Here is a 10348-nt window from a genome sequence, read left to right as displayed (position 1 = left end):
CTCCTCCTCCTTCTTTTTCTTCATCTTCTTCTTCTTTTCTGGAGACACAGCACCCTCCTGGGTCCAGGGCTCAGGTGTTCTCCTGAGCAGACCCTCTTTCCTGCTTTCCAGATGACTTGTGGGATGGGTCTTACTATTTTCACTAGAAAATTGCAGTCCACAATTATGGTGGGCAACAGCTTGCTCAGCAAAGAATGAATATTTTCCTTATGTTTCATTTTGTTAAAGGAGGTTGAATAACCAGCAGAACAGAGGTCTCTTATCTCTGTTGGCTAAAGCCCAATGTTAGAAAGGCTAGCTTTACAGGGTCTCATACCAGATGGACCGATTAGTTGGCTTTGCTCTATTTCTATTTTTTTAAACAAAAGAAATTCTTGATGCCTTGTCTTCTCAGTTATAATATATGAAAGTAGTATTTTATATTTCATGAGGCTGTTGTGAGAATTAAATGCATTAAGCCTTTTATAGTTCATGGAACAGATATACAGTAAGTGGTAGTTAGGATATAATAATAATAATATTATTATTATTATGGTGATGATGATTAACCATCCAATATTTTAGCAAATAATTGAGATTATTACTTCCTGTGAATAAGTCTCTGTTCTGGGCACTTTATGCATGTATAATGGACTGATTGGTCATTTTTGTGCTGAGTATAATAAAGACACATAAGAAAGGCTATTAAAGGTAATAAATAATATAATAAAGGCTATTAGAGATCAAGCATAGCTGGAGATATGGCTCAGCAGGAAAGCCAACCTATTTCAGAGGACATAGGCGAGACAGTTACCCAGGGATACAAGAGATAGATAACTAGATGATGGGGAAAAAGAGGGGGAAATAGCATTTGAGGAAGAGGAAATTGAGTATGAAGACCCTGAGTTAGGAGGGAGCTTGAGCATTAGAACCCTCAAAGGATAGCCAGTGACGGTGGAGGAGTGGCATAAAATAGAGACACAGACAGAATCCTAAGCTCAGGTAGGTATCCATCCTAGTTTTTCAGGGTTTTCCCAGACTGTGAGACCCACTGAGCTAGAACCTGTATAGTCCCAGGCAAACCAGAATGTTTGATCTTCCTATCCAGACCATGAGCCAACCATGGCCAGCCGTCACTCAGCTGGAAGACTCTGTGGTTCTGAGTTAGGAAATCAATCGATTTCTTCTCTCAGAGAAAGGCAACACAAAGAATAAGGACTGTTAACATTGTTCATTAGCATAGACTTGGAGAAACAGCACAGAGCCACTGACAGGCCATATAATTAGGTTACAAATTAAGAACCATTCCTTTATCAACTCATTCAGGATAAATCAATGTGCAATGCCTATATCCAGATTTGCAATTAACTATGTGAAAGACATGAGCTTCAAGGATGATTGCCTAATCTTCCCCGTGTGTTTCATGTATTCTAAAGAAGGCAAGGCTTAAGATAAGGAATTTCTAGCTAAATGATGCTTATACTTGCTTCTAATTCCCTCTTGGTGTCAGTCTCCTTGAGTGTCCCAGGGCCTTACAATGAATGGAATTCAACTCTCCTTCCCTGTTATGAGGGTTAATTTCATGTGTCGACTTGCCTGGACCATGAGGTACCCAGATATTTTTTGCAAATATTGCTTTGGGTCTGCCTGTGAATTTCATTTCAGATTAATGTTTGAAATAATGAACTGGGTAAAGCAAAGTGTCCTTTTCAGTGTAGGTGGACCTCATGCAATCATTTCTTTAGCAGTGGCATTTGAGTGAATTCAGACTTTTTCCTCCATAGAATTAAAAAGGCCAATCTTCCCTCATGTAAGGGAGCCTCCTTCTGTTCCATTCAAGCTGAGACATTGGCGTTTTCTGCCTTCAGACTCAGAATGAAACATTGGCTCTTCCTGGTCTCAAGCCTGCTTACCTTCGAGTTAGAATTACGTCATCAACTCAGCTGGTGTCCCACACTAGAGCACTGGCTGTTCTGTATCTTCTCCTTACTAAGTAATAGTCGTGGGGCTTGCCAGCTTTCCTAACTTCCCAAGCCAATTCCTTGAAAGAAATCTTTCTATATATAAATAGTGATACCTGTATATCTATATCCACATATCTCTAATTGGTCTGGTTTGTCTGAAAAATCTCAAACATAAAAGTATAATGAAAACATGCCCTATTTTTTATTTCTTGATGACATAAAAATAACTTGATCATGTATAATAATCATTAGAGAAAAGGAAAGTGTGCACGCTCCAAATTCTATTCTTTTAGCAATTTTCCATCAGCATTTAAACAACGGGAACATGCATTTGTTTTGACCAAAGTTAAGGTCATTCCTTGCAGGCCTGGCTGCTCTTATGCTTCTCTTTGCACATCAGCCTTCTAAAGGAAAGGATGCTGTTGCAAAAGGGAATGAGAAGAACTGGAGTAACAAGGCATGTGGGATTTAAATACCCACAATCTTATACTCCAAGATCCACTACAAATGGATGGTTTAGCTTTCTAGGAAGCCATGTACTCAGTCCAGAAGCCTAAGAGCTTCCTGGTCACCCAGCAATGGAAAAGAAAGGAAGACCCTGAGTAGGGGAGGGAGAAGGAGCTAGGGAAGCTGTGAGTGAGGAGAGGAAAGGCATCAGAACCCAGTTCTGGGCCACTCTATCCCGCATCCTCCCTTTCATCCTATGCTAGGGTGAAATATTTTTCTTCCTCAAATATTCCCAATTTTTTTTTCAAAACAGGCAAGGTAACTAAAATCTAAAGCATGTTTTTCTAAAAATGAAAAAAATGAACTTATGGTAATTTTCTAAAGGAACAGAATATATACATATGTATATATAATATAAGTAATCACAATAAATAAGAAAAATAAATAACATAGTATCCTTTAAAAACTAAAAATATCAGGCCCCGTATCTCACAAATTGTAGCCTTTACTATGTTTTCTTTAGCATCATGGAGATAGATTTACATAGAATACAATATAATAAATAATAAAATTTACCCACCTAAAGCATACAAGTAAGTGAGTTCTAATAAACATACTCATGTAACTATCATCTCTATCATAAAACCATAAGGCCTTGGGGCCTTTACCCTTCATTTCTCCTGTGCTTTAGCCTCTGGAAACCACTGTTCTTTCTGTCACTGTAATTCTGGTTTTTTTCCTAAAGTTTCTTATATATAAAATAATACATCAGAAGTTGTATTTGTCTGTCTTCTTTCACTTAGCATAATGCTATTCATTTCCTGCTCTTATAGTATATCCACAGGTATATCAGTATCGGTACCTAACTCTCTATTAACTCTATCTATGTATCTGTTTATTTATCCATCTATATATCTAAAATCGTGTATATGTATGTATGTACCTATGTATCTATCAATCATCTATGCTTCTCTTGACCCACTTATCTATCATTTATCTATTCTATATTTCTCTGTCCATCCACCATCCATCCATTTATTTCTACCTAAAGTCATTTGACCTTTCATATATTTTCCAAATTCCACATGCACACCTATCATTTATTCAAATGACCTGGGTGGGTATTATGAACACAAGGGCCACCAGATCTTTCTGCTGTGGTTTTACTCTATATAGTTGAGATCATTTTATGTTGTTATACTTGATCAAGCTTCTTCCTTTTCAGCGCTGTGTAACACTCTACAGTGCAAGTTCCTCACAATGTATTCAGCCATTGCTGTGACAAATAATGTTGTTATGACCATCCGGGCGTGTGTCTCCTGGTGCTCCAGCAGGGTTTCTTTAGGCAGGCCTTGTGAAATAGAATTGCTGGGTCAAAGCATAAGCTCATTTTTAGTGTGAAATGACATTGCTTAACCAAATGGCTTTGTTATAAAGCTTTGTAAATATGTCATTAACTTGTTGTCAGCTAAGTAAATAAAATTCGTAATAGGAGGTTCTGTGAAATTTTGATTTTTACATTCATTCACTAAATGTTTATGAAACATTGAGTTGGGGCCAGAAGCTGGGCTCAGGGTTTGGAATGTGTTGATCTATTTCTGGATTCTCCTTGCTCATGCAGTCTTGCTTTCTGAAAACACTTTGGAGAGGGTCTGGCACAGAACACTCAGCCAGGGCTGGCTTCTGCAGGTCTCTCCCCTTCTTACCATTTTGATCCTATGGACCGTTCTCTCTTCTGACTCAAGGGGCTTCTGCAGTCCCACGTGATCTACACTGAGTGCTCACCATTTGCCCTTGCACAGTTACTGCCTGGTCTGGGTGACTGCTTGTGCATTGGGCATCCTTACAAGAATGTTTTGAATGTTTAGAACCATGGGGATCAGAGATACGTCACATGAAATCTTCCTTCTTAATGTTGTGGTATCAGATTATTGTGCTGTGGGCACAAGGTGAGGTTTCCATCTTATATAACTAAAGCCCTTAACCATGGGGCACCAAGCCCTCCTCTCCTTCCCCCTTCAATCACCATATTTCCTCCTGCTTCCAAACCTGACTACTTTAATTGCTTTAGTAAATGTAATCTTGTGGTGTTTTTCCTCCATGACTGGCTTTTTATTCACTTCTTATTATGGTGTTTTCTTGGTAGGGGCTTTTAGCAAGACAGAGCTTATGATCCTAAATAGAAAATATGCTTCTTTATGTTAGTGTTGAAAGGCCTAAAAAGAGGGTGGTTGTGTTAAGGACTTAATTCTCTGATAGATGTTTCTTTTGAATTATCTCATCTCAGTCTCTTAAAGTCCTAAGAGGCAGACCCAGTGATTCATGGTCAATCAGTAAGCCAACGGAATCCAACATGGTTTGCTGTCTCTGTCTCTGGTCATAGAGAAAGATGGCAAGGATGTTGAGACTTCAATTTATGTTTCCCCCACACCAAAGCTGTTTTTAAATAATATCCTGATGTTGTTCTGCCGTGTAGATGTATGGTCTCCAGCTACAAATGTGAGATCAAGAGGTGACATGATGTCTAAATTTGTGATGCTTTAGCTAGAATTTTGAAATCAAATATATGAACTTGCAAATCCATTGCTTCTCTGGTCTTCTACAGACTTGGGGTACCACTCTGTGGTTTTCCTCAGAGATCTAGGGTTATTGTTGAGCTGTCTTTCTTTCTCCCTCTGCCTCTGCTCTTTCTAGTCTGGGCTATTAACCTTGTGTGACAGTCTATGCACACATCATGTCTTGGTTTCAACCTATTTCTTAAAGCTAGATTTCAGCTTTGTAAGTGAGACCATAATGTTGGCATCAAGTCCGATGCTTGTCTGAGTGTGGTTAGGAGGAAGACAGCTCTGCAAGAACCACCCTCAAAACCCCAATCCTTCACCCATTTCCTGGCATTTCTCTAAGCAACAAGCTCCCTATTCTCTGAGGAATGAATGAAGCTTTAGTCGCTGTCTTTCTGACAGGTGAAGAGACATCACTCCACTCCTCATACACAAGCAAGAACAACACGGAGACTTCTTAACTTTCCTTTTTATTGCTTCTATTAAGCATTCTATTATCCTGTCAAAATCTCAAGTATACTCCAGCAGCCCTTGTGCAGCCAAGTATCCTATGGGTCCGTTCATTTAGCATATTGTCGTTTTCAGACTTTCTGTCTTGTCAAAGAAAGACACTCACAGAAAGAAAACAAAAGACCAGAAGTCTCCAAATGAATGGGCTTGCTTCATGGAGGAGAAAGTTGAAGTATTAAAATCGCTCATCAGATGTTCTGAAAAAATCATTTCAGCTGCTCCAAAAAAAAAAAAAAGAAAGAAAGAAACAAAATTTTATTTTGAAGGATGTGTTCCAAGAACTTCCCCTTTGATTTTTTTAAAAAACCATCTGTCATGTTTGTTTCATTCCAGCCTTGAAGTAAATAGATTTAGAGAGTGTACGGCGGCCATTCAAACCTTCCGCAGAAGGACAGAAACAGCCTGCTCTGTCAGTGCCCTTCTGGTATACTGTAATCAAAAGGCTTTGGAATTAAGAAAAAAAATACCCATAGACATTTTACTTGAGTTGGAATATGGTGTGTGGAATACAGAATGTTATTTTGACCCGTTGTTGAATGTCTCAAAACTTTTGCTTTGAGCAGCAAGGAGAGACTTTTTATTGGCATCAGGGAATCAATTTCTCTTTTGAATGAATCACCTAAACACAAAAGTGCAATTTCTTTTTTCTTTTTCTTTATGTTGGTACTGGGGTCTGAACTCTGGGCTTCATACTCTTGTTGGGCCTTTTCATTGAGTGCTAGTGCTGAACCACTTGAACCACACCTTTACTTTTTAGGGTTTGTTTGCTAGTTAATTGTAGACAAGGGTCTCAAGGACTTTTTTGCCCAGGCTGTCAGGGAAATCTTCTATCTTCAAACTCTTGAATTAGAGGTATGAACCATGAACACCAGCTTGGTCAAGACCTCCCTCCCTCCCTCCCTCTCTCCTTCCCTCCTCCCTCCCTCTCTCCCTTCCCTCCCTCCCTCCCTTCTTCCTCCCTTCCTTCCTTCCCTCCTTCTAGACGTGAGCCTCAGGAATGTAAGTTTTCACTCTTTGTGCCTCTGTAACTTCACAATGCAGTTTTCATTTAGTCTTCCCACCAGAAGAAGTTTGTCTCACTTCTGGGTGCCCCCTACTTCTCCCTGTAAGAATCTCCAAGGCATTACATGTTGCTTCTGATTATAATCTTATGAACTTGATGCTTTTATTCTCTCAAAACTACATGAAAGAAGACCTATGAACTGAGCAGAGCTCTTTCGCTCTGCCAAAACAAACAAATAAAAAAAAACAAAAGCAATAATAAACAGATGAATTGTTCCCTGGAATGAAGAGACTTTCACAGATCAATAACTGCCTGGGAGCAGAAAAGAAAACACGAATGTGAGAAACTCATTATAATATAAAAATATTCTAAATAAATAAATGGCAAGTACTAACATGCTCAAAATAATAGTGCAGAAGTGAGTGACAATGTGTGAGCTTGTAAACTCAGATCCATTGCTGTGCAAAAGCTCCGTGATGATTAACAATGACGATGCTTGTAGATTATCTCCGTGATAATTGTTTAAAATAGATGCTCCAACCCTATCACTTCTTTGTGTAGATAGAACATAACTTAGCACACATTCTAGAATGTGAAATAGCTTGGTTAATACTTTAAAATATCAGTTTTCACTTAAATGTACAAGAAATTGAAGCAATCATCATGACAATACTGGAATATTACAGAAGACATGATGCCATGCTTGGAATTAGCTTCTAAATAATCCAGTCTAAGGCTATGGGGGAGGAAAGAAGGGGATCCAAATGAAACAACATGTACTGAGCACTGATAATTAGTGGAACTGGGGGACGAGCCCAGGAGGAAATAGTGAACATCATTCCAGTTTTGTATGTATTGGAAATTTTCCAGAAGAAAGTCAAAGTACTTACAAGGATTTAAGAGGAAGACATTGATGTGTTGATTGGAGTTGATTTGGGGCATTAAAGTGTTTTCTCAGAGAAGATGAAGTAGAAAGTACCATCTACAGAGAAAGTATATCTTTTATTTTTCAAATTTCCTCCAAGTATTGCTATGTCAAGTTAGAGCCTATGACTATTAGAAGGTTTGATGCTCATGTTGTCAGAAGTCAGAAAGAACAGAAGAAAGATGTACCAAGCAATATATTTTTATAAAAGAACATTCTCTTGCCAGGAACTAGTGCCTCAAGCCTGTGATCCTAGTTACAAAGAAAGCTGAGATCTGAGGATGAAGCCAGCATGGACAAGAAGATTCCAGAGACTCTTATTTCCAATTAGCAGCAAAAAGCTGGAAGTAGAGACTTGGCTAACATGGAAAAGTCACAGGAAAAATCAAAGTCCTCAGTTCAAGCCCCAATACGGGCACAAAACAACAAACAAGATTGATGTCTTCAGCTCAGGAATTAACATGAATTGTTTTTCTTTCCTAATAGAATAAGATTCTTAAGTTAGAATTCATTTCTGGGATAATTTTATGCCTATCATGGAACTTAGCATAAAGTGTTAGTATAGAAGTCCTTTAGTACCTATTTGAGTACTGGGTGAATGATTGCTTTAAAATTATAGATCTGAGCAAATATTTAGGATTCACAAGTATGTCTGGAGGCCTTATTCACAGGTAAATGTTAAAGCTGGAAGGTGTCATTGTTTTTTTATAGATAAATAAAAAGGGCCTAATGGACAAAAAGTATTATTTAACCTCTTTTCCTCACACATTTACTGCATCTCAGGATGGATGTACTGTGCAGACATAGTTTAGAGCTTTTGGTAGTTTAGAGCTTTATGTTCAACTGAAGGAGATGACTGATGTCATAGATCAGGGTTAGTTTTTCCAAAACAGTATTCCATGAGAGCTTTAGATTTTATAGAAATACCTTCAATTTGGTGTCATGTTTGGTACTTGGCATCCACAGGAACAGGGAGTATGGCTACAGACACTGATTCAGAGTTTTCAGCTGCTGCAGAAGCTGATCCTGTCTGCTTAAAGAAGAAAGAAAGAAAGAAAAGGAAAGGGGGAAAGAAGAGAAAGTAAAAAGAAAGAGAAGACTTATTGCTGGGTTTATTTTTCCATAGCATTTGAGAATACCAGCGCTTATATTTTACTAGTAGACAGACTGACAGCTCAAATGGTGGTTTGTAATACATTGGTAAACATCTTGATGTTTTTAGATTGTCTCTAAGAATGATTTGAGGGATGAATTTGTGTGTCCCATTATGATTCTGTGATGATTGATTACGGAGTACAGCACTTTCATTCCCCACACCTGGGGAATTTTCTCCAGGACCTTTCACATGAGCCTTTATCCTTGGCACTTTTGGATGCTTGACAACAAACTAAAACTGACAACAATATGTTTATTTATTTTCTCTTCTGAGAAAGAATGTTCTGGAAAGAGCAGATGGGAAACATTTTCATGGGCAGTTGTCTGAGTGACTTTTGGAGCAAAGTTTATAATCAGGTATGCAGGTAATTTCAATGCAATCAATTTTGTCTTTTCACCTGGAGCATCCCACAAAAACACAAACAAACAAAACCGTACTGAGCTGGTGTCAGTGGCTCAAACTTGTACCCCTAGCTGTTCAGGAGTCTAAGATTTGAGGATCGAGGTTTAAAGCCAGCTAGGGCAGGAAAGTTGGAGAGTCTCTTATTTCAATAAGAGATACAGAGTGAGCCAGAAGAGGAGTTGGGACTCAGTGGCTGAGCTCTAGCCTTGAGCATAAAGAAGCTCAGGGACAGTACCCAGGCCCTTTCAAAGCCAATATTAATACCACCTCAGAAACATTAGAACTGGAGCCATGCTCGCTGGGGGAGGGTGCCTGCTCTCCAAGGGCAGGAAATGCCCTTGCACACGAGTGTAAAATGAAAAATAAAGTTTTTAATGGCTCTAACAGAATCTTCAGTCTCTGAGGATAATTGTAGAGTTGGCTCACTGTCAGCAATTCAAGGAAATTTGACTGTGAATTTAATTCCTCAAACTGGAATTAGAAACTTTTGTTCTGAAAAATTATCCTAAGAAATGAATTTTAGGGACTGAATTATCCTAGGAAATAAATGTTTGGGACCAGAGGTAGAAGAGTCCATTCTTTCCTGTACCGAGAATGACACATCTCTAGTATTTCTTCATCCTCTTCTTTGGGCTCTATAACATCCATTTCCCTCTCCTCTCTCTCCTATCCTCCCTTCCCCTCCCCTCCCTGTCTGCTCCCCTTCCCTGTCCCTTTCCCTCCCCTGTCCCCTTCCTTCTCCTCCCATCCCTCCAATCCCCTCTCCTGTCTCCGCCCCTCCCTTCCTTTCTTCTCTCTTCTCTTTCTCTCCTCTCCCATTTCCTTCTCCCTTCTGTCCTCATGTCCCCTTCTCTGCCCTCTGGTCCCTGTCTTTCCTTTCCTCTATCTACTATGCTTTTTGGACTCTTCTACAGCTAAACCTAGTTGCAGACCTATTGACAAATATACCTCAGGGTCTGGTTAACACTTCTGCCCAGCCTGTAATTTGGGAGGCATAATTAGCTTTCTTGCAAAGAGCCAAGAGCACTTTTGGCATTCTGCAGAAGCACAGATGAAAAACTCAGAGATCCCTCCCCTCCCTGGTGACTTGGGGAATGACAGCCTCTGTCCTTTTGGCTGCCTTTGATCTGATCTGTGGGTCTGAAGTAGTTCCTTAACCTGTGGAGGCAGGAGCTGGTGTAGACTGAGAGCCACACCCACACGGAGCAGGCCTTGGAGATCCCTTTCTTTCCGAGGAAGTTTCCCAGGATTTGGAAACTGATAAAAGTGAAGCAGGTACTTTCCCTTGTAACTTGACTGTTCTCTTAGACTCTCATGGTGTAGATTTCCCTCCCCCCACCCCACCTCAGTCCTGGGGTTTGAACTCAGGGCCTAGGCACTATCCCTGAGCTTTTATGCTCA

Source organism: Dipodomys ordii, unplaced genomic scaffold, assembly GCF_000151885.1.
Source record: "Dipodomys ordii isolate 6190 unplaced genomic scaffold, Dord_2.0 Scaffold43, whole genome shotgun sequence".
In the NCBI taxonomy this organism is placed as follows: Eukaryota; Metazoa; Chordata; class Mammalia; order Rodentia; family Heteromyidae; genus Dipodomys; species Dipodomys ordii.
Note: the sequence above shows the minus strand (reverse complement) of the source record.